We start from the raw sequence: 26,676 nt of genomic DNA on the forward strand, positions 1-26,676 counted from the left end.
ATTCTCATACTGCCGCATGTCCTTACCAGGGATGCTTTTGATGCTAGAGTTTCAAGAAGCATATGAAACGATAAATAATATGCATTTTAATATGTGGAGTTACTCTGACTGCAAATAAGGGTGGCTTATTAAATACCCTGCTAGGGCCAACACAGTTCAGGAGGATAGCTGCTTCTTACTAAGGCAATAACCAATATTTTTGACTTGAATATTAGAGAAAATTATAGTATTGGGTTGGCCAAAAAGCTCATTTGGGTTTTTCGGTAACATCTTATGGAAGATGTTCATCTTTCTGAAGACTGTGAAAGCTTTCAAGAAACTTTCTTACTGTAAAAAGAGGAAACCACCTAAATTGGCTTCCAGGAATGACCCAAAAGAAAGAAAGAAAAGAACACATGTACACCCGTGGTAGATTCATGTTGATGTATGGCAAAACCAATACAATATTGTAAAGTAATTAGCCTCTAATTAAAATAAATAAATTTAAATTAAAAAAAATATATATATATATTGAAAAAAAAAAAAGTGAAGTCACTCAGTCATGTCCGACTCTTTGCGACCCTGTGGACTGGAGCCTACCAGGCTCCTCTGTCCATGGGATTCTCCAGGCAAGAGTACTGGAGTGGGTTGCCATTTCCTTCTCCAGGGGATCTTCCCAACCCAGGGATCGAACCTGGGTCTCCTGCATTGCAGGCAGACGCTTTATCCTCTGAGCCACCAGGGAAGCCCCGGGAATGACCCAACCAAGGCTTATTTTATAGCAAGGGGCCATGTTGGGTTGAAGGTATTTACAACAATAATGTCAGTAAACTAGAGAAGAAGATAATGACATTTAAATTGCATCTTTGGAACATAAAGGAAGAGTGCTTTTAAGTTTGAATGAATATACTTTATACGTAACTGGAAAAATTCAAGTTGATCTGAAAGTCTAGTTGGATCATGCATTGAAGGTTTTTTAAGGCCAGTAATGTTCATAAGTCCCCAGTGAATACCTATTGAGAATGCTAGGACTGAAAGGGATCTTAAGGATAATCTAGTCAGTTGCATTATTTTATAGATAAGGCAAGTTGAGGAAGGGTGATAGAGTGGTAAAAAGTCAGCCTGGCCCAGCGTTTATTACCCTGGTTGGTAACTGAGCTTGGACTGGCATTGTATCCTGAGTTTCCAGGACGTTGATTTTACAGTTTTTCATTGCCCATTGTGTGTGATAATATGGTAAGAGATAAAAAGTCTTCTAGAGGAAGTAAAATGAACTCAAATGAGTAAGTCCTGGAAATTACTGCCAACTCAGGCAATCAAGAGAATCTTCAAGAAGAGTTAGCGTTTGATTAGAATTTAGAAGGACAGGAAGAAGTTGGACTCCTCATTTTTTTTTTTTGGAAGAAGCACAGTGGATAGATGAAAAAGTTCACCTTTCATTAGCTCCAAGTGCATTAACTCAGACTTTGTCAGATACATAACTACACAGTGTTAATTTCTACTGTGTTTTCAATTTGCCTAGCTGTTGTTGCTGCCTTTCCAAATCCAAGAGTAATTGTTTTTTTCTGAGATAATTATCTATATACATGATACCCCCTACCCCCTTTTTAAACTTAAGATTTATACAAGAACTCTATAATTTAAAAGGTTTCTACTTAGGTGGACTGTGTGAGTTGTTTAATTTTCCCTCCAAGTTCAAGTCAATAAATACAGGAATTAGGAGTGGCTGTGTCTTGCAGAAAAACAACCCACTATAACTGGGTTTTTATATTCTCACTGGTTGATGGGCTTTCCAAACAGTGTTTGCCTTTTAAGATCTATGTGGCGTCATATTTATGCTGGGAAACTTAAAATGCATATGGATTTACTTTTCTCAAGCATGCCAAAACTTGCAAAAGCCACTCTTTGTGTTTTGTTTAAAGCAATGGCTAGCAGAAATCCTGTTATCATTCAGTCTTGAGCAGCTTGTTAGAGACGCCTGGCAAGGTGGAGTGCAGGTCTATATGGAATATATATGTGCATATGTCTGCAGTTGCTTCTCATAGCTGAAGTTCTGGAGTAATTAGGGTATGTATTTTCATTTGGTTATGCTAGTTAGGAGAGGTGGGGGAAAGTCAGTGAAAAGATATGTAGGCTTTGGCATTAGACTGTGTAACCATGAGCAAATTTAACCATCACTACTGACCCCCAGTTTTTTCCCTTGTAAAATGGGAATAAAGGTAGCTATTATTGTGGGCTGTAAGAATTAAGTTAGAAAGTAGCAAGCATGATACTAGCAGCATAAATACTCAATCAGATTTACCTTACCATGTGATTTTTCTCAGTTCCCCTAACATTGAAGTTGCAGTTAAAATGTGTTTCTTGCATTTTTAATAAGCCTCGCTTCAAGCTGACAGGGAGCCAGCCCTGCTTCCTTAACTAATTCTTAGTCATGGGAGAAGGGTGTGTAGAGAGAATGCATCAGCCTTAACTCAAACCTGTTGCTGTGTGGCAAGCTGTTAGTGCTTAGGGACCTTGGTTACTTGCCCTGCTGGAAGAGCTGGGGGATGGGCCTCTTTGAGGGTGACAGATGTGCCCTCTGCTGCCGGCGGGCGCGTGCCGGCTCTGTCCCTCTGCTCCCAACACCAGGTGCAGCCATTGTTCTGGCTGGTCTCTCTTCATCCGGCCTCGTCTGTTACTCTGCTCTTTCTAGCTCATTGTTTCTGTAGGAAATTAGCATTAAAAACCCATCTGAAACCCCCATGTCCCTCAACTGCAGGTGACTGTTATTGGCCCCAGCTGCCACCCTTGCGCTTGATTACTTCCATATGGGTCTGTGCAAAGAAGTAGTAGCCATTTATTGATTTCCACCACAACCCCCACCTCTATTACTCAAAGTGTAATACCCTGAAATCTATCAGACCCCCAATAGGCTGTATAGCTCAGTTGGCACTACAACTGTGATGAACGTTTTACAAGCAAAACTAATTATGCCCTCTTTCTCCCCCTTTACCACCTCCTACGTAAATATTAAATGTAAAAAACCAGAATGTCATTGTGGAATAGTAAATCTTTTAAATGTCTGGAGAAGAATCTTTCTGAGTAGGAAAGCTTTTAGATTTTGGATGGGCTTTTATGGAAAATTTTAGTCATTGCTTTAAATATTTCATACCACACCCATAACATTCAAGCAAACCATGGCCCAGTAGGCCCCTAGGGTGGGGGTGGGGGGACACAAACATTTTGGTCATCTGCTCTTTGGTTTATTAAATTTAGTCAGGGCAGGCAGGATGTTAGTAAAGGGACCTAGTTTTAAATAATAATATATTTTGTGGAAAACTGCACACATTTAGAACTAGCTAAGTCCTCTAATTTTGTATCATTTTGTTGTTTGCCCCACTATGTTTGCACAAATTTTTATTCCAGTTTATTTACTCCGATAAATACCACAGAGGGGAGATTGGCTTCCTGGGCTTTTCTTCCTTCATCAATAAATTAAGTGTTCTATTTTGGTTATTGGACTAAATCAAGATTATAATGTATAACAAGTTACCAGACTTAAAACTCTAAATCAAAATTGTTACATGGACAAAGTCACTACCCTTATCAGTAAAGAGAATCTGGTCCTGGTGGCCTTTACAAGTAAACAACTCAGAAAAATCAAGGCGGGGATAATTGACTAAGGTATTTTGACTGCTGATTATTTAGATGTGTCAACTCAGTCTTAAGGTAAACTCTTGAGTTTATAATATTTCAAATTAAGTTATTTAATCTGATATATAAAGTACCAATTTCAGTGTTTCAAATTTAGCTTTGTGGTGCTTATAACATAAGTAATTACAGAACATAAAGCCATTTCTGTTGGAGAAGTGTCCTTTTGCATTTCTTCCTTTTTTCCTTTTCCTTTCTCTTCAGGAATTTGAAGCTTGAAAAGTTCCTGGAGGCCCTGGCAGCCAACATTTTACCGGATAGCTCCTTTGGAGGCAAGGCTCCAAGTCAAGCTGTATGATTGTGTTTAGAATGGTTTACGATTTGTCATTTTTGAAGAGTCTCTGGAGCGCGTTTAGATTTGTCCCTCACTTAAGGAATGAAGAAATAGAAGGTTAGAGAGATCAAGAAAGGAGAGGATTGAGGTTTGAAACTGAGTCTTCTGACTCCAGATTAAGTGTGGGGCTAGTAAAAGTTAAGGCTGATTGTAAGCATGGCAGATGTTACTGTCTTGGAGTGTGCGTATGTATTCTTAGTTTTTCTTCCTTTATTAGTTTTTCTTCTTGACGCTCTGGAAGAACAGAATTTTCCTTTAGTGGCCTTTCTGAAGAGAGAAATATGATTCTTCTTCTACTGTCTTAGAGATTTGCAACCATATGTAAAATAGATAGCCAGCTGGAATTTGCTATATCGCTCAGGAAACTCAAACAGGATCTCTGTATCAACCTGGAGGGGTGGGATGGAGAGGGAGATGGGAAGGAGGTTCAAAAGGGAAGGGATATATGCGTACCTATGGCTGATTCATGTTGAGGTTTGACAGAAAACAACAAAATTCTGTAAAGCAATTATCCTTCAATAAAAAAATAAAAGAGATTTGCAGTCTAGTATGAGATAAATTTTCTGTTCATCCCTTTTAATGATGTAAATTGTCCTATACCATTCACGGGTCCAATGCCATGATGAAGCTGGCACTGGCTTTGTTTTTGAATGAGAACTGTGATTTCAAAAGCAGTGTTCTTGGGTTGCCCCAAGTAGAAAAGCATGGCAAGTGACCATGTATGCTTGTATTGCTCAGATCACATTTATGATAGAGATTCTTCAACAGGACTGGGATTGGGGTAAGGCAACTGAGATGCCTAGGTGAAGAATATGAGGCACTCTCTAAGGGAGGCACTCAGCTAAGGGAACAAACTCTTACACCTAATTTTTAAAAAATGTATCAGGGACTTCCCTGATGGTACAGTGGATAGGAATACACCTGCCAAAGCAGGAGACATGGGTTCGATCCCTGGTCCAGAAGATTCCACATGCCACGGAACAACTAGACCCATGTGCCGCATGGGCCCTGAGCCCAAGTTCTGCAACTGTTGAAGCCTGGGCTGCCTAGAGCCTGTGCACTGCAACAAGAGAAGCCACTGCAATGAGACACCTGTGCACCAAAGTGAAGAGTAGCCCCCGCTTGCCATAGCTAGAGAAAGCCCTCACACAGCACCGAAAATCAGTGCAACCAGAATCTTTTTTTTTTTTTTTAAAGGTGTATCTGGAAGGGGGGCAAGAGAACCTGTGATTGGCCTTGGGAACTTTAATTTTGGGAGTCTGTTTTAAACACTTTCGTGCACGTTTTTGAAGGTCGTTCAGCTTTCTTGGTTTGTTACATTTTAATGTACCACTTAATTTTTTCCCCTCATATTTTGCATACACAATATATACAGTTAATAGGATAACTGAAATTATGGGCAGTGTGAGGACAGACATGAGAGAATATCCCACGCTGCATATTTCCTGCCTTTTTGAGGGTGATTGTTTAATATCCTTTAACTGCATCCTTCTATGTCATCTTCCTGTAGCTTTACTCCCATCTATATGCTGATGACTCCTAAAGTTACACTTTAAGTCATGTTTGTCTTTTGAACTCCAGGATCCTCTCATCTTGCTGCCTCATGACTGTTTCCACATGGCAGACTTGCTGACTGTGTTGCTCAAGTATACTGCAGCTGTAGTAATTTCCCAGTTTTATTAGTTTTTAGAAAGATGTGTTAACACTTTCCACTGTGTTTTCAGTTTCTCTTTGCAGTTCTGTCAGATTTTGTTTTTGAACCTGTGTTGTTGTGTACATACTTTGTCCAGGATCATCATATTTTCCTTAGGACTCATTTCTTTATCATTTAGATAATGATCTTTTTTGTCCCCAATAGTCTTTTTTATTAAAATCTGTTTTCTCCAGTATTAATATTGCTAATTCATTTGTCTTTTTTTAATGATTTTTTCTTAACCTTTCAGTATTATTATGGTTTTAACATGACTCTTATGAATATCAAATATGCAGATTTTGTTTGAATTCAATCTGAAAATATTCTCTTACTTGGTAACGTTGTTCAGTTGCTCAGTTGTGTCTGACTCTTTGGGAGCCCATGGACCGCAACACACCAGGCTTCCTTGTCCCTCACTATTTCCTGAAGTTGGCTCAAACTGACGTCCATTGAATTGGTGATGCCATCCAACCATCTCATCTTCTGTCATCCCCTTCTCCTCCTGCCTTCAATCTTTCACCAGCATCAGGGTGTTTTCCAGCGAGTTAACTCTTAGTGAATGAGTTTGATACGTTTAAAGAGTAGAAAAGTGGCCAGTGTAGTTAAAATGGAGTAGATGATAAGAAGGGCTTCCCTAGATGGCTTAGCAATAAAGAATCCGCCTGCAATGCAAGAGACACATGAGACATGGGTTCGGTTTCCGAGTTGAAAGGATCCCCTGGAGAAGGAAATGGCAACCTACTCCAGCATTCTTGCCTGAAAAATCCCATGGACAGAGGAGCCCAGCAGGCTGTAGTCCTTAGGGTTGCAAAGAGTCGGACACAACTGAGCTACTTACTGAGCATGCACGCACAGATGAAGAGAAGAGGATAAAGAAGTTAGAGAAATAGGGAGACAGCTCCTGTAGAACTTTGTAAATCAGGGTGAGGAATTTGGATCTTGTTCGTAATAGTGAAAGGGCTATCAGTGGGGTTGTAATGTGGTCTGATTTATACTTTATGAGGGTTATTCTTCCTGTGATAAGGAGAAGGAGCTATCTGGGGGGGATGACTGAAAGCAACAAGGCCAGAAGTAAAAAATAAGTTTGGATTATGTTCATGACTTGGGAGATAGACAGGAGATGATTTGATTATGATTTGGATGTAAATTGAGTTTTCTGAATTTGTCAGTGTATTGAATTTTGAGAGAAGAGTGCTTTCAAATAATTGTCACATTTGTTCTCATTGTTATTCATCCATTCATTTAAATATTTATTAAGTACCCATCGTGTGCCCAGGGACTCTTCTAGGCATTAAAGTTATATCAGTGAATGAAGCAAAGACCCTGCCCTTGTGGAAATTAAATTCTACTGGGAGAGACAAATGGTAAAGTTGTTTAATAAGTAATATATGTGACCTCAACTATATATGTTGTATATATTTAAAATGTCTGAAATATATGTTACAAAAATGGGAAGTGCTAAGGAATAAGGGAAAGAGTTTAAGAAGATCCAGGCTAAGTTGAGGCAGGTGTGTGTGTGTGTGTCAAGGGTAGTTAAGGAGAGTGGGTGTGGGTGTGTGTGTAAAGGGTAGTTAAGGAAGGTCCCTGCTGAGAAGGTAACGGTTTTGAGAATGCAAAGGTAATAAATATAAAAGTTCAGCATTTTTTTGCGGCACGTTGTGCCTCTCACTTTTTGAGTACTTATTATCATGAAGATTGAAGATGATAGTTGTTTATGGAGTACAGTCTTGACTCTGTGAAGTTGTGTTCATCTTTTTGAGCATAGGCAAGGACTCATCAACGGAGAAGGCAACGGCACCCCACTCCAGTACTCTTGCCTGGAAAATCCCATGGACAGAGGAGCCTGGTAGGCTGCAGTCCATGGGGTCGCTAAGAGTCGGGCACGACTGAGTGATTTCACTTTCACTTTTTACTTTCATGCATTGGAGAAGAAAATGGCAACCCACTCCAGTATTCTTGCCTGGAGAATCGCAGGGACAGAGGAGCCTAGTGCGCTGCCATCTATGGGGTCGCACAGAGTCGGACATGACTGAAGCGACTTAGCAGCAGTAGCAGCAAGGACTCACCAAATAAGAGCCTAAAGTATTTGGAGTGAGCCTTTAAGAAGTATAGGTCTTGGTGCGTGTGAAACATTCATAAATAGTTGGGGGGTAATTTAATAACAGAAATATACTCTTCTTTAGAAACAACTTGCAAAGTCTTTTTGCTTTGACATTCATGTATATCCAAATGGGGTTTGAAGTGGCATACAATGAAAGATTAAAAAGAAGGCAGATTAAGAGCCAGGGATTTTGGACAAGTATCCTAAGTGGAATTAAGTTCTTGCCACTCAGCGCTGCATTAAACGTTTAGCTAAAAGGAAAAGGAAAACCCCTAGGTGTTGACTTCTCATCATCTGGATAGAGGATACATGCTTAGGAGAGCCTTTTATCCTGGCTTAGCGAATCTGGGAAGGTGTGTCATGAAAAGATGATACCCAGGTCACTTCTTTTGGAAAAGGTGAAGAGTCCCAGTAAACTTAGAGTTCAGAAGTATATAAGACTGATGTCTAGATTATACAACATAATCTGTAGAAAATGAGATTAAGATTCCTTTAAAAAAATTTTAAAGCAGGAAAGTATAACTTGTTTGTCATTTTTGATGATGGAGACTTCTGGGCAAAAGGTGAATTTCATGAGGGTAATCTTAGGGTTGAGAAGACCATTTTGAGATGATGGGTGTAGTATAGGCAAGAGATGATGAAGGTCTGTATTTTGTTTGTTGTAGATGGAGTAGAGAGGGCCAGAGGATTTGAACTTGGCAGGGAGTGGGTGGAGGATGCAAAGTAATGATTGGTTTTAAAATATAAATGAAAAGACTGAGCCAATCAGTTGTTGTTTTAAATGCAGCCTATGAAGGGTTTTATGAAAAAGGGAGGTTAGAGTCGCCAGTCCAGGTTCCATGCACGATACTGGATGCTTGGGGCTGGTGCACTGGGACAACCCAGAGGGAGGGTATGGGGAGGGAGGAGGGAGGAGGGTTCAGGATGGGGAACACAGGTATACCTGTGGTGGATTCATTTTGATATTTGGCAAAACTAATACAATATTGTAAAGTTTAAAAATAAAATAAAAAAAATAAATAAAAATTTTTAAAAAAAAGGAGGTTTAAAAGGGTGAATAAACCTTCGGTACTGTATGTATTTTGTTAGATATTTGGGGGTGGCAAAATAATTTCTAAATATTTCTAGCAACTTTATTTTCAGTTTTTTCCTGCAAGATGAAAAAGTAAATCCTAGAGTTCTTTTTGATTGAATTAGCAGACCATATGGTGTTTACACAGACTGACTGCTACACAAGGTAGCTGCATTATTTTTCTCTTTCACGATATAATACTTAACCTGATGCCATGTTCTGAAACATTTATTTTCTAGTGAACAGTATGTGAAGCAACTACTCTAGTAATTGTATTTTTTCTTGATGTCTCAGTTGATGTTACTCTTTGTGTAATGTTTAACCCTACTTGTTTATTTAATCTTTTTAAAAATTAAATCTTTAATCTGTATAGTGCTTTCTAACCTTTTCACATCATAGCACACAGAGAAACTGATCAATTCTGATTGGCCATCCCAGGCTGAGTAAATCATACCTCAGTACACTCATGACCATTCATACCTCTCCAGTGTGCCTTGCCACACAGCTGGGGAAACTGCCTTATAGAAAGATTCTTATACTGCTTTTCTTTCTTTCTTTTTTTGGCTGCTCTGTGTGGCTTGCAGGATCTCAGTTCCCCAACCAGAAATTAAACCCAGGCCATGCCATGGCAGTGAAAACCCAGGATCCTAGGCACCAGGGAACCCTCCTCCCTACCCCCCCGCCAACGCTGCATTTTAGTTAGCTGAAGTTAGGAAAGAGTTATGGTCTATAGCGTGTATCAGATATGACAATGAAGAGCTCAAAAGAACTCACATGGGCTAGTGGAGAGAGATGGGCACACAAAAAAAAGTTAGGTGGTACAGTACAACAAATGACATCTTATCAGTGTTTATAAGGAGTCGTGAGAGTGCAGCTGTGGGAAAGTTTAATTCTGTCAAGTTGCAGTTGAGGAGTATCTGGGAGGACAGAGTTCCTGAGAACAGGGAAGACAGGGCAGTTTAGGGAGAGAGGACAGCCTGTTTGCAGCCTTTATGCATCTTCAGTTTCTGTCAGAGATCTTGCTCCTCTTACTGTATAAGAAGATTTTGAAACGTAAGAAGTTTGCTCTAATGGCAGATACAGTTATCTGCCCTGCCAAAATGCCCATTTACTTTCCATTTATGTTGTTTGGATTCAGTCCCTACTCTAATCCAGACTTATATTTGTGTTGTGCTTTTAATTTTCAAAGCTTTTTATCCCCCCATAACAGCTCCCCAGGGGCAGGAAATAAAAAACAGGTGGTAGTCTTTTTATTTTTATGGAGGAGAAAGCTGAGACATCATCATCATATCAGCATTTTTGTTTTCCAGGTCATTAAGAAGCAGGAATAGAATCCTGAAGAGAAATCCCTCTGTGATGACTGTCAGTTCCTAGATACAGTTTTTGTTCTTTGCTTAATTACAGAGGGTGCTGTCCAAGAGGAAGAACCTCTGGGCACAGCTGGAGTGCGGACTGCTAGGGCAGTGACCAGGGGGGAGTCAGCAAAGCAGACGGCATGGTTGCCGATCCCAGAGCTAACAGTCTGACATCTGCAAGCTGCAGCTCTAGTCATTGGTCACAGTGTATTTATGTACCTGCTCACACTTGGTGAGGAATCACTGAGTCTGGAGGAGAAATGGGACTATATAAGAATATACAAGAATATGTCACTAGGACTTCTACTCTGTGTTAGGTAGAGTTGTCCATGAGATTCCATAGTTGGTAGTTGTCCCAGTTCATTTATTGCTATGTTTATTCCATCTTCCTTGTACCAATTTTAGTTTAATGCCAGAATAAGATTGAGCTATCTTAACAGATGAGTAGGTGCTAATTGCATCACTGTGATACTTGCCAAAGAGATTTTGTTTTCTAGTTGCTTTTGATCTGTTCTATCTTTCAGGCTCTCTTGGAAAACACAATACTTGGTTATGTTTTAGGGTATCATTGATAAAAGAGTCATTTCAATGAGTGGTAATGGCTGTTGACCCTTTATATTTGTATCTGAACATTGTATTTATCCATTTTTGTAAAGGTACTTGGAATTTGGGCTTCCCTAGTAACTCAGATGGTAAAAGCACCCACCTGCAATGCAGGAGACCCAGGTTCGATCCCTGGGATGGGAAGAACCCCTGACGATGGAAATGGCAACCCACTCCAGTATTCTTGCCTGGAAAATCCCATGGACGGAGAAGCCTGGCAGGCTACAGTCCATGGGGTTGCAAAGAGTCATATAAGACTGAGAGATTCACACACACACACACACTTGAATATTTTAGAAAATAGTGAAGAAAAGGGCTTATTGGATTTTTAGTTTTGAGGAGTTGTTTTAGGAGGAAAAGGATGATCTTGGTGTGGAGTTAACAGTTTCAAAATCCTGAAAAAAAATTTTTTTAATGAGATAATCAGTGCGTATGTTTTAATCTGCTAAATTTGTGGTAATTTGTTACATGGAAATAAAACAATTTCTTTCCTGTTTTGTCATGAGTAGATGTCAGGTAGTACATGAGGGTCTAGGACATTTATTTTTTCTTAATTCTTTGAGCTCTTTTTTTTTTGGGGGGGGTCGTCTTTTATCAGAAGCCTCTCTGATTTTGGCTGAAGACGTAAATGGGTTCCTACATAATAACTTTTACTTTTCAGTCTCACTTCCCCAGGACCCACTTCAGCTACAGATGCTTTATAGTTACCATCATATAATTGTGAGGATGTCAAGTACTCTAGAAGAATATGAAGTCTGTGTGCTGTGATGAGTGTTCATTTATTGTATTCAATACTTTGTTACAGTGTGCAAAATTCATTGAGCCTTTTAATAATTCGTTCTTCCAGCATCTTTCAGTTTAGATTTCTTATGTTATAGTTATGGTCTCTGGAGTCCAGCAGAGCTATGGTTTCTTTTGGGGTAGGGAGTGGGTAGTGTTCTTGACACACAGCTTGTAGGACTTCAATTCCCCAACCAGGGATTGAACCCAGGCCACAGTCGTGAAAGCCCAGAGTCCTAACCACTAGGCCAGCAGGGAACTCCCAAGCTGTCACTTCCTAACTACTGTATATGGCATTGAGCATAGTGTAACTTCCCCAGAGCCTTAGTTTCTATTGAGTAATGATGATGGTTTTTCCTGTCATTCTGGTGGTGTTGCATAAAGAAAATATTTATAGAATGCTCAGTACAATTCTTTGCACATAATAAATATTATGTTATCATTTACAAATGAAAATAGAGGGTAATGGGAGATATTATTGTTGCCAAAATTTGCTTCCTGACTTCTCCTTTCGAGCAAGAAAGCCTGGCTGAACTCAATATATTGGATAAATTGGAAACCTGATTCCTTATCAGTATGAATTAAGAAATCAGATGCCCATGAACATGGGCATCTGAAGGCTTTTAAATCAGTTTTCCTTTGTTATCAGTTGCTTATGTTTATATCCATTGTTAAAGTGGATGGCTGCATGATACAAATAACATCAAAATATCACAAGTTAATGTAAGAATAATGCAAACTGTTACAGAAAAAACAAGGTAAGATCAAAAGTACATGACCTCTCTCCTGCCCCACTCCTTTCCTTTATAGCTGACTACTTTGGTGTTCGTACACCTAATTCAGGTTTTTCCACACCTCTAAAACTGTAATGTTTTCAAAGCAGTTTATGTGATTGAATTTACTTAAGAGTATTGCTTTCCTTGGAAATAATTAGTTTTTAAAAATAGATCCTAGGAGAGTAGTAAAGAATTGAGAAGTCACATCTAAGAATAGATAACTGGGGCCTAAGTTGAATTGGAAATGAGATAAACAACAACTATTTATTTGTTAAAAGAACCATAGTCAGGGGAATTTTATTAAATGAACTTCTGCGTGCACCCATTTGTTAGTTTCCCTTTGAGCTTTCAGCACTTTATCCATATTGCAAGGCTGTGGAGTTGCTATATTCTGCAGCATCACAAGGCTGGCATAGCAACTCTCTGCTTGCATTGCCTACAGCTATCATCCAAAGGGGCCAAACACATGGCATTGTAGTGTTATTTCCAGATGTCATTTGATGACTTAGAGTTTAAAGAAAGGTATTTGCTCTTGAACAGGAGAAAAAATTGTTACTTTGGCATAAGGTCTATCTTGGCACCATTCCCACATCTGTTATTGATTAGGAGTGAATGCTGGTCAGTCAGAATGCAAGAGTGGCAGCCGATTATCAGGCTCACTCTTCAGGGTGACATACTTAAGGAAATTGCAAGGGTGTCATAAGCTGGCTGAGCAAAAGATGTGAAAGACCCTCTGATAGATGTACAGAGACTTGATGTACAGAGACAGTCTGAGTGGTTTCCACATGCCAAGAAGATATCATAACATCTGCATGCAGAACCTGTCCTTAGAGCGGGCAGTGGAATAGGTAGTAGGATCCTTTCTTGCTGATTTTAAAATAGATTTGATTAACATAAAATGTGCAGATACTGTGTTCAGTCCATTGAGTTTTTAATAGTTGTCTACTCTTGTGTAACTATGCTGCTGCTGCTGCTAAGTCGCTTCAGTCGTATCCAACTCTGTGCGACTCCATAGATGGCAGCCCACCAGGCTCCTCTGTCCCTGGGATTCTCCAGGCAAGAACACTGGAGTGGATTGCCATTTCCTTCTCTAATGTATGCATGCATGCTAAGTCGCTCCAGTCGTGTCCAACTCTGTGCAACCCTGTGGACTGCAGCCCACCAGGCTCTTCTGACCACGGTATTCTCTTGGCAAGAATACTGGAGCGGGTTGACATTTCCTTCTCCATTGTGGAACTATAGTCTTCAATTTTAGAACATTTTAATTTACCAGAAAATTTCTATGTATCTCCTATAACCAGTATCTCACTTCTTCTCTTGTATTTCCATTAAATGGAGTCATGCAGTGTGTATTCTTCTATGTCTGATTATTCTGGTTTTGAGTTTCATACATGTAATTGCATAAATCAATGGATCATTTGTTTTTAATGTTTAATGTAGTATTCCGTTGGGTAGATTTCAATTAGTTACCTATTGATGGACATTTGAGTTGTCTCCAGTTCTGGCTCCTATAAATGTCTATATAATTTTGTAAATATACTCTTGAGTAGATGTATGCATGTTTGTTGTTGTTTAGTCGCTCAGTCTTGTCTGACTCTTTTGTGACCTCGTGGACTGTAGCCCACAAGGCTCCTCTGTCCATGGGGTTTCCCAGGTGAGAATACTGGAATGGGTTGCCATTTCCTTTTCCAGGGGATCTTCCCAACTCAGGGATCTAACCTGCATTGCAGGCAGATTCTTTACCACTGAGCCATCAGGGAAGCCCATTTAACATTATAGGAAACTGCTAAATAGTTCTTTAGTAGTCCAAAGTAGTTGTACCATTTACACTTCTCCCAGCAATTTGTGAGAATTTCATATGCTTCATATCCTTACCATTTCATCTTTTTTAGCAATTTTAGTGAGTTTATTTTTGGTAGCTCCTTGTGATTTTATTGTGCTTTTCCTTGATTAATGATGTTGGCCACATGTATATATTGGACTTTGCTACGTCTCCCTTTGTGAAGATATATTAATCTATTCCATTTGCACAATCTATATTCAAATCCCATTGTCAAAATGTAGATTATTTGTGTCTTTATTGTTAATTTGTCAGAGTTCTGTGTGCATTCTAGATATGAGTCCCTTGTTAGATATGTGAGCTTTAAATAGTTTGTGTTATGCATGGCCCATCTGTCCATTATCTTAGTGATGTCTTTTTAAAAAATTCCCTGTTTTTGGTGGTGCTAGGTCTTTGTTGCTGCATTTTGGCTTTCTCTGGTTGCAGAGAACAGAGGCTATTCTTTAGTTGCGGTGCATGGGCTTCAGTAGTTGTGGCGCATGGGCGTAGTTGTCCATCACCCAGCATGTGGCATGCATTGCAAGGCAAATTCTTAACCACTGGACCATCAGCGAAACCCTTAATGACATCTTTTGATGAATAGAAAACCTTGACTTCATAAAGTCTAATTTATCAATTTAAGATTTTTTAATAGTTTTTTTATAGTTTGTGCTTTTTTTCTTTTGTGACCTGCCTAAGGATTCTTTGCTTACCGTATGGTCACCGAGATATTCTTCTGTTCTTTTTCTAGGAACTTTGTGACCCTGGGTGTTAGTCTGAGCTCCATGTTGCACTTGTGTTTGTGAATGGACTGACATAAAATGGAGATTTTATTTTTTTTCCTACTTGGGTGTCCCCCACTGAATTGATTTGGTACCTTTTCTAACAGCCACTTGCCTTTGAGTAGTTTGTCCTCTAACCTTTTTTTTTTTTTTTTTGAGGTTGTTTTGACTGTTCTAAATGCATAACATATCATGTAAATAAGTTCTTAGTGTCTATCCCTCTTGTCTTTGTTTTTTAATGCAGAGATATTCTTAAATTTCTAAAACTTATAAAATTGAGAATATACTTTTTATGTGGTTGTAACGAAAAGTTGTAGAGTAATGAATGCTGTTGCACAGTATAATTTCTTTTGTGCTTAAAATATAAAGGCATATGACAAATTATTTTAAAATAGAAGAGTGTTTTGAGTTATCTCCCATTATAAGCAAAGCTAACATTTACCTTGTTTTTATTTGGATTTAAATCCAAGTTGAAAAGTTTGGGTTCTAATTTCCCATCCTGATTTTTTTTTTTAACCTAATTGTTCCATTATTAGGAAAATTCAATAATTCTTTGTAACCCACTAACAAATGCCTGAGAGTTGACTTAAACAGGTTTTTTAAAGTTAAATAAGCAAGTGTGTACTGGACTTGGCACTGGGAATATAGCAGTAATTGAGACAGCCATGGGCCCCAACTTTCAAGGGGCTTACTGTATAAGAGACAGAGGCTGGCCTCTTCTGGGGGGGGAAAAAAGACAAATTATGCATTTGGGGACTGTGTGACTGTGAACAGAAGTTTTTTGATGTTCTTTGTTTCAGGCAGCTGATAGAAACATCAAAACCATCACCTAAGGAAGTGATTTTTTTTTGCCATTTGGGTAGAACAATATCCAGCATAGATAACATTGCAGTGTTTTTGTTTTGTTTTTTAATGAAAATAAGGCCTGAAGCCATGGTATACAGCATGAACATTGGAATGAGTGCGTGTGTATGTCTACAATTTTCTTTGTCTATTATGTAGTTACTTAGTGTTTTGCACTTTCTAAATTCTCTTTACAAAGACTTGTTTTATACTGTGATTGGTATTGTATCTCAGGTTCTTTGTTTTTATTTTTTTTAATTTTGGTTTTGTTTTGTCTTAATCCAGAGGAACCAGAGGTGTTAGCCTGTGTTTTAAAACTCACATTTGATAGTGGTACAAACAGCTGTCACACTGAATAATTGTCAAGTCATTCTGAGGGTTTCTTTTGCTCACTAATCTGTAGGTATAAATCTGGGTTTTAACCACATGTGATTGGTAAAAATTAGTTCTTGGGAGAGTTTATGCTGTGTGAGCCATCTGTTCCCTGTTCTCAAACACTGAATGAAGTTAGCCTTAAGATTTTCAAACCATTGAACTAAGATGTATATTAGGAAGGTAGGCTGAATGAAATCTCTAGAAGAGACACTTGTAATTTGGGATCTATATGTGGACACCACTGGATTTGGTTGTAGAAGCATTAATATATGTGTATATACTCTTCATTTGGTGGACAGAAGTCTTCATTTTTAGCTGATTCTCAGTGGTGACCATGAGCCAAAACAGGATCTTAAGCTGATAGTACAATATGATTTGTGTTTATAAGATTCAGCTAAATCTTCCTTTTTGTGTACATCCCCACTCCATCTTGGACTTCCCTGGTAGCTCAGTCGGTAAAGAATCTGCCTGCAGTGCAGGAGACCCAGGTTTGATCCCTGGGTCAGGAAGATCCCCTGGAGAAGGAAATGGCAACCCATTCAGTATTCTGGCTTGGAAATTCCTTTGGACAGAGGAGCCTGGTGGGCTGTAGTCCAAAGGGTCGCAAAGAGTCCGGCGTGACTTAGCAACTAAACCACCACCCACTCTCTTTCTATTTGAGGTTCCCTCCTTTCATTCTTGTCATCCATGTATACCATGGACTCTTTCTGGGTTAGAAGTGTGACTTCATTTTGTATTCTGAGCACTTAGTACAGTACTTGGGTCATGTTAGCCTTTAGCAGTGATGGATAAGATGAATCATCATGGTAACCTCTTGCTTTAAAAATGGCAGTACTACCTTCAGTTCAGTTCAGTTCAGTTGCTCAGTTGTGTCCGACTCTTTGCGACCCCATGAATTGCAGCACGCCAGGCCTCCCTGTCCATCACCAACTCCCGGAGTTCACTCAAACTCATGCCCATCGAGTCGGTGATGCCATCCAGCCATCTCAACCTCTGTCGTCCCCTTCTCCTCCTGCCCCCAATCCCTCCCAGCATCAGAGTCTTTTCCAATGAGTCAGCTCTTCGCATGAGGTGGTCAAAGTATTGGAGTTTCAGCTTTAGCATCAGTCTTTCCAAAGAACACCCAGGGCTGATCTCCTTCAGAATGGACTGGTTGGATCTCCTTGCAGTCCAAGGGACTCTCAAGAGTCTTCTCCAACACCACAGTTCAAAAGCACCAGTTCTTCAGCGCTCAGCTTTCTTCACAGTCCAACTCTCACATCCATACATGACCACAGGAAAAACCATAGCCTTGACTAGACGGACCTTTGTTAGCAAAGTAATGTCTCTGCCTTTGAATATGCTATATAGGTTGATCATAACTTTCCAAGGAGTAAGCATCTTTTAATTTCATGGCTGCAATCACCATCTGCAGTGATTTTGGAGCCCAGAAAAATAAAGTCTGACACTGTTTCCACTGTTTCCCCATCTATTTCCCATGAAGTGATGGGACCAGATGCCATGATCTTAGTTTTCTGAATGTTGAGCTTTAAGCCAACTTTTTCACTCTGCTCTTTCACTTTCATCAAGAGGCTTTTTAGTTCCTCTTCACTTTCTGCCATAAGGGTGGTGTCATCTGCATATCTGAGGTTATTGATATTTCTCCTGGCAATCTTGATTCCAGCTTGTGCTTCTTCCAGCCCAGCATTACCTTTTATTAAAAACAAGTTCTGTTTTTTCCACATTTTCTTCCAGTTTTGCCTACAATTGTATTTATGTTTATTTAAGTTTATGTTACTTCCATAAATACATTGTATATTCTCTTTTCCTTTACCTTAAGGCCTTACTATGTTGTCATTATTTCAGTAGAAAAGTATACTCATAATGTGCCTTGTTTTTATCACATATCATTATTTCCATGAAATCTTGTTGCCATTTACCAGTCTTTTATACAAGAATACTATGGTACTAATTTGAGAAGTCTTTTGTTTCAGTTTAGTCATTACCATAAAGTTGTTCTAGCCACATGGTAATAGGCTTTTCCCAGGGTCAGAGCCACAAGCTCCAAAGTCTTGTCTGGGTCTCATTTTCTTTGTCTGGACAGCCTGCCTATATGGCTTTTTAGCTTAAATTTCTTTAATTTTGTACACCTTATTTTGGGAGGGGTAACTATTTTATTGTTGTTGTTTTAGTTGCTAAGTCTTGTCCACCCCCATGGACTGTAGCCCACCAGGCTTCTCTGTCTATGGGATTTCCAAGGTAAGAATACTGGAGTGGATTACCACCTCCTTCTCCCCGGGATCTTCACAACCCAGAGGTGAAACCCATGGCTTCTGCACTGCAGGTGAATTCTTTACTGCTGAGCCAAGTCAAGTATAAGAACTATTTTTATGAATCAATAATTTGAATACAATGTTTAATAAGGTTTTAGGATATTTCTTTTTGAGTTGAGTATGTTTATACAATGTCTTCATATTTTATGTTTCATAAAGCATAGTAAATATTTTGAAATCACCTTGTTTCTAAAAAAAGATAAAATTACATATAATTGAGAATGAATTATTTGTTGGATTTAAATAATGAGTCATAGAGGGATGTTGATTGGATATATTTAAAGCCCTAAGTCACCTTCTTTGGATTTAGGTGGCAACCAAGTGTTCACCAGCAATGCATTTTGAAACCATTTCATCAGATGTGTTCTTTCTGCAGGGAGTTCTGCTGTAGTATGCATTTATTTCCACCTGCAGAGGACAACTGTGAAAAATGCTATAAGCACTTTCCTGTACTCCCTCTTCCACCAGCCATACCATGCATTAGTTATGAACTTTCTATTTCCCCTTCTTGATTGTGTACTCTAGTCTTAGTTGTTGTTGTTGTTGTTTTTTGAGGGGAGAGGTGTTTAAGTATCATTTTTGGATTAGAAGATTTCTTCTCAACCCATTAGGTAAACTGTAGCCAGCTTCTTCAGCTGGCTTCTTGGTAGGAACAGTAGAGTTAGTAACAACAATAATAGTGGATGATATTGATGATGACAATGTTGGTGTTTTTGTTAAATGGTTTGCAATTTAGAACAGGACTACTCACTTCATTTCCTGATGACAAAACAGGTTGTAGAGAGGGGCAGATGTCATTGTCGGTTTTACGTAGACAGTGAACTACTGTTTTAGGCGTGCTTATTTGTTTAAGCGGTTACTGTGTACAGGAAAATGATACCCTGTAAATCCACAGTGAAGTTTTGACAGGTTAACTGGCATGCCTTTGGTCATACAACCAAATTACTGGGATTATAACCTAGGGCAGTTGGTCTGAATTAAGAACCTATTTTTACCCATCTGTGCTGCTCATGTGGAGAAGGACTGGGATCTAGGGCTTCTGACTTTGAAGTCTTGGTTTTCCTGTCATGCTTCCTATTTCAGGTAATCTGTCCCATTGTTCCCTGACCCTAAGTGTTTGTCAAAATTTTTGTTTCTGTAATTAGGTCACTGTAACTAGATCATACTGCTTGTGTGTAAAAGAAGACTTAATATGTTAGGAATGCTTGGCAGCTCATTGGGTATCTTATGATTCCTCTGTAGAAAAGAAAATCTAGTGAGGAGAGTAAATGAAAATATTTCATAAGCGGTGTTCCAAAAGAATTCAAGAAATTGGTATTTACTTGCTGTGCCTGCTATATCCTCTGTTTCATTTTCATGCTCCTTTACATACTCTGTGTCCATGTGAATCAATTTTTAAAATAAATAATTGTAATCATACCGCATATATAACTTTATAGAAGGCTTCCCCCTCCATAGTTTTATTTTGTACTCATGTTCCAAGTGTTGAATGATCTTTATAATTATAATTTGTAATGGCTTCATAATTCACATTGTTTAATTAACCATTCCTCTGTGGCATAGATTGTTTTATCCCTTGAGTTATTTTCTTAAGAACAAATTCCCAGGAGTGGGGTCACACAGTCAAATGGTATGAACATTTTTCTGGCAAAGAAATCATTTTTTAACCCCAGTAGCTGAAGTGGTACTTGGAAATATGTTTATTTCTGTGTTTTTTCTTTCTAGTACATTACTAATCAGATACTGGAACTAGAGGAAGATAACAAGCATATAGATAGTCCAGAAAGCCTTACAGTATGAGCTGGAAATATATCAGTATTTTCTCCCAGCATCACTAGCCATTTTCTTACACTTTGGCAGAGTGATGGAGGACTGGCTGACTGAGGAAACGTGGAAAATTGGCATTAAAACCTTGCCTGTGGCAAATTGAAAGTTAACTTTAGAAGAAAAGCTTAACAATAGAAGAAAGGCATGATTACTCTTCATGGTTAATTATGAAATACAGATTTAATCCTTTCGTCCTTCGTTGCGTGTAAGACTCTATTTGACTGTTTGCCCCCTTTCCCTAAAAAGGTCGATATTAATGGGTATCTTACTTTACCATGTGCAGACAGACTGCAGGTATATATACACACACGCTCATGTAATCCTATCAACACTGCAGTTAAGTATTATTATTTTTGTACATATTTTAGAGTAAACTGAGGTTCCTATTGGTATTGGCTCTTTGCCCAAAACAGTGAAAAAATGCTCATCATATCTTTCTCTGAAGGTTTTAAGCAGACACTGGACTCATGAAAGTCATTCATATCTTACAGCAGATCCTTTCATTGGGCATGGATTCAAAATTGTTAAAATCTTAAGATCCTTCATAGTCAGGAGTTTCTAAAATCAAAAGTACTTTGCCATAGGGACTGATATAGAGAAGGAGAAATAGAAAAGATGCCCTGAGTCAGGAAAAAGTCCCCACAGAGTCCTGTCCTGTCCCCACAATGGTATGTATTTTGACTCTTTAAAGTTTTCTTTTCCTTAGAATATTCATAATTAAAGCACATAAATTTAGGATTATCTCAGTGTGGAAGCTGTGTACTTGATTGCTAGCTTCGTAAAAGTATATGGGATAGTCTCATAGAATTGTCTCTACCTAAGTCTAAACTTCACTACTAAACTGTGATTAATACTCTTTGCCTTTGTTTACTGGAATTAGTTTTAATTACATTCTCTTAAGTGGAACTTGTATGGAAAATATCTTAGATGTTTCCAAGACCTAAAGTTGAATTGTTTTACATGTATTTCATTTTAACTTGTTATGTCTGGGCTGTTTTGGCATTTAAAGCCATTAATCTTAACATTTGTATCCCAAGGCAAATGAGAGGCAGATGCTCACATCTGGACCATTTGTTCCAAACATTGTTTCATTCATGTAGGTTAAATTACACTAGAAATTTTTATAGTGATGAAGTTAGGAATTTAGAGTGAACCATTTTTTCTCATTGAAAGGGAGTGTTGTCTGTAATTTCAATAGAAATCTAGGTGTGAATAAATAGACACACACATTTTTAAAATATTACCATTGTCATTCAGCTCATATTTCTTTATTGTTCCTTTTTTCTGGCCTGTTTGAAAGGCTTATACTGCCTGATCTTTTTCTTTATTCCTCAGTTTATTATTAAGAACAACACTGTATTTAAGAGTAATAATAGTACACCCTAATCAAGCAAAGTGATTGCATCATGCACGGATGGTTCGACATTAAGGCCTTCAAGGAGGGAAAAAAATTCTATAAATAGATCCTTTCCCCACATAAAAAAAGTGTTCGATTAAACTGAAGACCTATTTCTAATAGAAACAAATAAAAAGGAAATTTGTTGTTGATAGAAACTTAAAGGGTGTAAATGTATAATGTATGGCTTTAACTAGAACTGAAACTTAATGATGGTGAAGACAAACATAGGACAGTTTGGGGCCATGGGAAACACACAAATGAATACTGATGTAGAACTTCAGGGTTAGAAGTCAAATGCCCAGACACAAATATCACGAGGAGGCTGAGGAAACACCCCCTTTAATCTTTATCCTTTGTGGGGCTATTAGTCTTGATTCTGTTTCTGCCAGATGCGTTGTAATAAAGCATCTTGTTTATATATATATCTTATTGCATTTTTTTAAGATTTAGGCCCATAAAATGATGAGTTAATATAAATTCTTTTTATTTTGAGCTTAAAGGAACTAAGAAGGAACAATAAATCAAAACTATCCCCCCTGCTTTTTTTTTTTTTTGGCCATGCTGTGTGGCATGCGGGCTGGAATTGTAGTTCTCCAACCAGGGATCAAACCAGGGAATTCCCAAAACTATCCTGCCCTTAACTGATCAGCCCAAACAGTGCTAGTTCATTATTGTTCAGATTTCTCTCTAATTGAGTTTCTTTTTGTGGCATGCAGTTTGTGCTAGATTTTTCTATTTTTATTTCATTTTCGCTTGTCAGCGGCAGCCCAGCAGCTGGACAGTATTGACAGCATTTTATAAACAAGGAAACGGAGACTTTACAGGAAGAACTATTCCTACTATTAAAGAGTTAGAAAAGTAACAGAACCTCAGTTTGAATATGAATCTGTCTGAATCCACAGACCATGTTTGTTTTTTCTTGGTGTGTCATATTTCTACATCAGAGCTGTCCAGTTGAAATACAATGCATGCCATGTAGGCTTATAATAGGGGGCACATAATGTAAAATTTTCTGGTAATTTCATTAAAAAAATATTAAATTTATTTAGTTTCATTTTTTCTTTTTAAATTATGAGATTATCATAATTATCATATTTTTAAATATGATAACACATTTACAGGAGACTTGGAAAGTATAGAACAATGTTACATGTAGTTCTACTATATATTACAATTATTTTTTTAAGTAGATAAATGAAGACTTTGAGCTTCAATCTCAAACTCTCAAAAATTAATAGAATGAGTATACAGAGAAGTAGAAGGATATAGTAGACCTGAAGAGCACTATAAACCAATTTAGCATAATTAAGATTTATACAATTTTCATGCAACAGTAGGATACAAGTTCTATTCAAGTTCTCATAGACTATAAACTCAGAGACACTTGAACATACCCAGGGACATAAAACAAGGTGCAAAAATTTTCTGGTCTAAAGGTATTAAAATCATTCAGTGTCTGTTCTCATATCACTGTGGGATTATGTTAGAAATCAATATCAAAATGTATTTGAACAGAACCCACATACTTGCAAGTGCAATGTAACATTTACCAAGAAAGATCTTTGACTTAGCCAATTCGAAAGCATCGATTCCTCAGCACTCAGCTTTCGTTATGGTCCAACTCTCACATCCATACATGATTACTAGAAAAACCAGAGCTTTGATCAGATGGACCTTTGTTGGCAAAGTGATGTCTCTGCTTTTTAATATGCTGTCTAGATTTATCATAGCTTTTCTTCCAAGGAGAAAGTATCTTTTAATTTCATGGCTGCAGTCACTGTCCATAGTCATTTTGGAGCCCAGGAAACTAAAATCTGTCACTTTTCCCATTTTGCCCCATCTACTTGCCATGAACTGATGGGACTGGATGCCATGATCTTAGCTTTTTGAATATTGAGTTTTAAGCCAGCCTTTCACTGTCCTCTTTCACCTTCATCAAGATGCTCTTTAGTTCCTCTTTGCTTTCTTCCATTAGGGTGGTGTCATCTGCATATCTGAGGTTATTAAAATTTCTCCCAAGCAATCTTGATTCCAGCTTGAGAGGTTGAGTTTTAGATTGTATATAGTAGGGGTAACCTTCACCTCAAGGCGTGATGCTGATCAAATGTAATTTTAAGTCATTCTGTTCATGTGAAAAATATTAACTTGATCGAGACTTGAAACAGATGGTGTGCCGTTGAAATAGATAACTTTATTATTCCAAATAAACATTTGTGGAGGCTGAGAAGAAACAATCCATATTTCACTTTTCCTTATTTACATTATCAAGTCAGCTGTGTTGCTGCTACTTTTAACTTGCATTAAGGTTATCAACACAGTTTTGATGTTGGCAGGCAATTAAAACATATCCTTAAATTTTTTAAATCATTAGCATTGGAAGACACCCTTCAGTTACTTTCAACATGTAGTGGTATAATGATTGTTAATACATTGCTGATGGATAGCTGTCTAATGATATCTCATACATGAGTCATGTAACAGAGCACTTTCTTAGTTGTTACTTCTTTGGCTTTTCGACACCTCCCTCCCATGTTACAGATGAGGAAAACTGGATTCTGGAGTGAATTGTACAAGGTCCCATGGCTGATAAATTGGCAGAACAATTAGGATTCAAAGCCACATCTTGTAGTTTCATGCCCAGTCTTCTTTCTGCTACAATAGCCTGCTTTTGACTCTACAAAGACTTAAATCTCCAGCTGGTTTGAAATTTGGTCCATTTGTCAGACTGTCCTTTTCTTCCTACCTTTGCTGCAAACTAGCCTTTTTGTCTTTGTTATATATTCTGATTCAACTAAGAGTCTTAATTTGCGAGAGGAAGGAAGATTATATATTAACTGTTTGATATGGCCTAAAGCACTAACCATTGTGCTTGACTTGTTCCAGTTAAGTTTTGAAATGAGATTTATGTACAGTCTGTTAAATGCCTTTGTATCTTTGCTACAAATACTACATTAGTTTTAGGCTTCTTTGTAATTTTTTCTTGTTTGTTGATGGTTTGACAAAAGGCGAAGTTTTTAAATACTCGGTTTTGAAAGGTGTTTTCTTTTTTTATTTTTTATTTAAGTCTATTTGAATTATAATGTATTAGTTGCTGCTGTACAGCCAAGTGGCATGTTGATATATACATGCTTTTTCATATTCTTTCCCAGTATGGTTTATCACAGGATAGCGACTGTAGTTCCCGGTGCTATAGGAGGACCTGATTGTTGTCTATTCTGTACCAGTTTGCATCTGCGAATCCCAAACTCCCGATGCAAACCTCTCCCACACCCCTCCCTCTTGGCAACCACCAGTCTACTCTTTATGTCCCCATTTCTGTTTCTTAGATTCCACATTTAAGTGCTATCGTATAGTACTTGACTTTCTCTTTCTGACTTACTTCACTTTAATGTGAGAGTCTGTAGTTGCATCCATGTTGCTGTGAAGGGCATTATTTGGTTCTTTTTTATGGCTGAGTAGTATTCCATTGTATATATACACCACATCTTCTTTATCCATTCATCTATCACTGAACATTTAGGTTGCTTCCTTGCTTCAGTGGACACAGAGGTGCATGTGTCTTTTTGAATTATAGTTTCGTTTGGATATATGCCTAGGAATGGGATTGCTGTATCATATGGTAATTCTGCTCTTAGCTTTCTGAGGAAGCTCCATACTGTTTTTGCACAGCATCTTACATTTGAACTTACATTCCCACCAACAATGTAGGATTCCCTTTTCTCTACACCGTCTCCAGCATTTGTTATTTGTAGACTTTTTAATGAGGGCTCTCTGACTGGAATGAGGTGGCACCTCATTGTAGTTGTGACTTGCATTTCTCTAATAATTAGTTGAGCATCTTTTCATGTGCCTATTGGCCATCTGTGTATTTCTTCTTTGGAGAAATGTCTCTGTAGGTCTTCTGCCCATTTTTCAGTTAGGTTGTTCTTTTGTTGTCAGATTGTATGAACTGTCTGTATATTTTTGAAATTAATCCCTTATCAGTTTCATTGTTTGCATATATTTTCTTCCATTCTTTGGTTGTGTTTTCAGTTTGCTTAAGTTTTCCTTTGCTATGTATGAGTTTTTAAGTTTGATTAGGGCCCTCTTGTTTATTAAAAGAATATATTCCTACATGAATATTTGTATATTTAATTTTGAAACTCACAATGTCTACAGTTTGAAAGACTATAGTCTTTACTTGGCTTCTGTGTTTTTCCCATTTCCCTGGCTGCTCATTTTCTTTTTTCTTTTTTTTTCTTAATTTTCTTTTCATTTTTATTGAAATATAATCAACATGCAGTTCTGTATAAGTTTAAGGTGTTCTGCAAAATGACAACACAGTGCTGCTCATTTTCTGTCTCCTTTTTTAGTTTCTTCTCATCTTGCATGATCCCCCAAATTAGAATACCTAAAAATCAGTCCTTGAACCTCTGTTCTTTACTCACTCACTCTAATATAACGTTTCAAGCTTTAAACAGCATCTGTGTATCATCAGTTGACAACATTTAATCACGAGCTCACACTTTCCCACTTCATTTTCAGACTTTTATATCCACCTGCCTGTACAGCATCCCCATTTGAATATCTACTAGGCATGTCTAAGTTAGTTATGATCTCAAACTATACCTCCCACCCCGTCTTCTTTTCACATTTTCCCCCTTCTCAGAAAATAGCAACTCCATTCTTCAGTTGCACAGGCTAAAAATCTCAAAATTGTTCCTTGAGCTTTGTCCTCAGCAGTAGGATACTTTGTGGATAGATACTCACCTATTTTCAAATGAATGAATGAGAGAACACTAAAATTCAGATCAGGAAAAGTTGCTCAACCTCCTCCACTATTAAAGGGCTGAACTGTAAAAATGTATTTGTTGGAGTCCAGACCCCGAGTACTTCAGAACGTGACTGAATTTGGAGGTAGGGTCTTTAAGGAGGTAATTGAGTTAAAATGAGACTA

The 26,676-nt window shown here is 38.1% G+C and overlaps 1 protein-coding gene and 1 non-coding gene across 6 annotated transcripts in view; one reads left to right on the forward strand and one right to left on the reverse strand.

Annotated features, from left to right (window-relative positions):
- The window catches only part of CBFA2T2 (CBFA2/RUNX1 partner transcriptional co-repressor 2), a 142,443-nt gene that overhangs the window by 59,500 nt on the left and 56,267 nt on the right, over nt 1-26,676 (forward strand). The gene's annotated exons all lie outside the window — the stretch shown is intronic.
- Nucleotides 653-724, reverse strand: TRNAC-GCA (transfer RNA cysteine (anticodon GCA)). Its single transcript has one exon. It is a non-coding gene; the product is annotated as a tRNA-Cys (tRNA).

This window comes from Bos mutus, chromosome 13 (genome assembly GCF_027580195.1).
Source record: "Bos mutus isolate GX-2022 chromosome 13, NWIPB_WYAK_1.1, whole genome shotgun sequence".
Lineage (NCBI taxonomy): Eukaryota > Metazoa > Chordata > Mammalia > Artiodactyla > Bovidae > Bos > Bos mutus.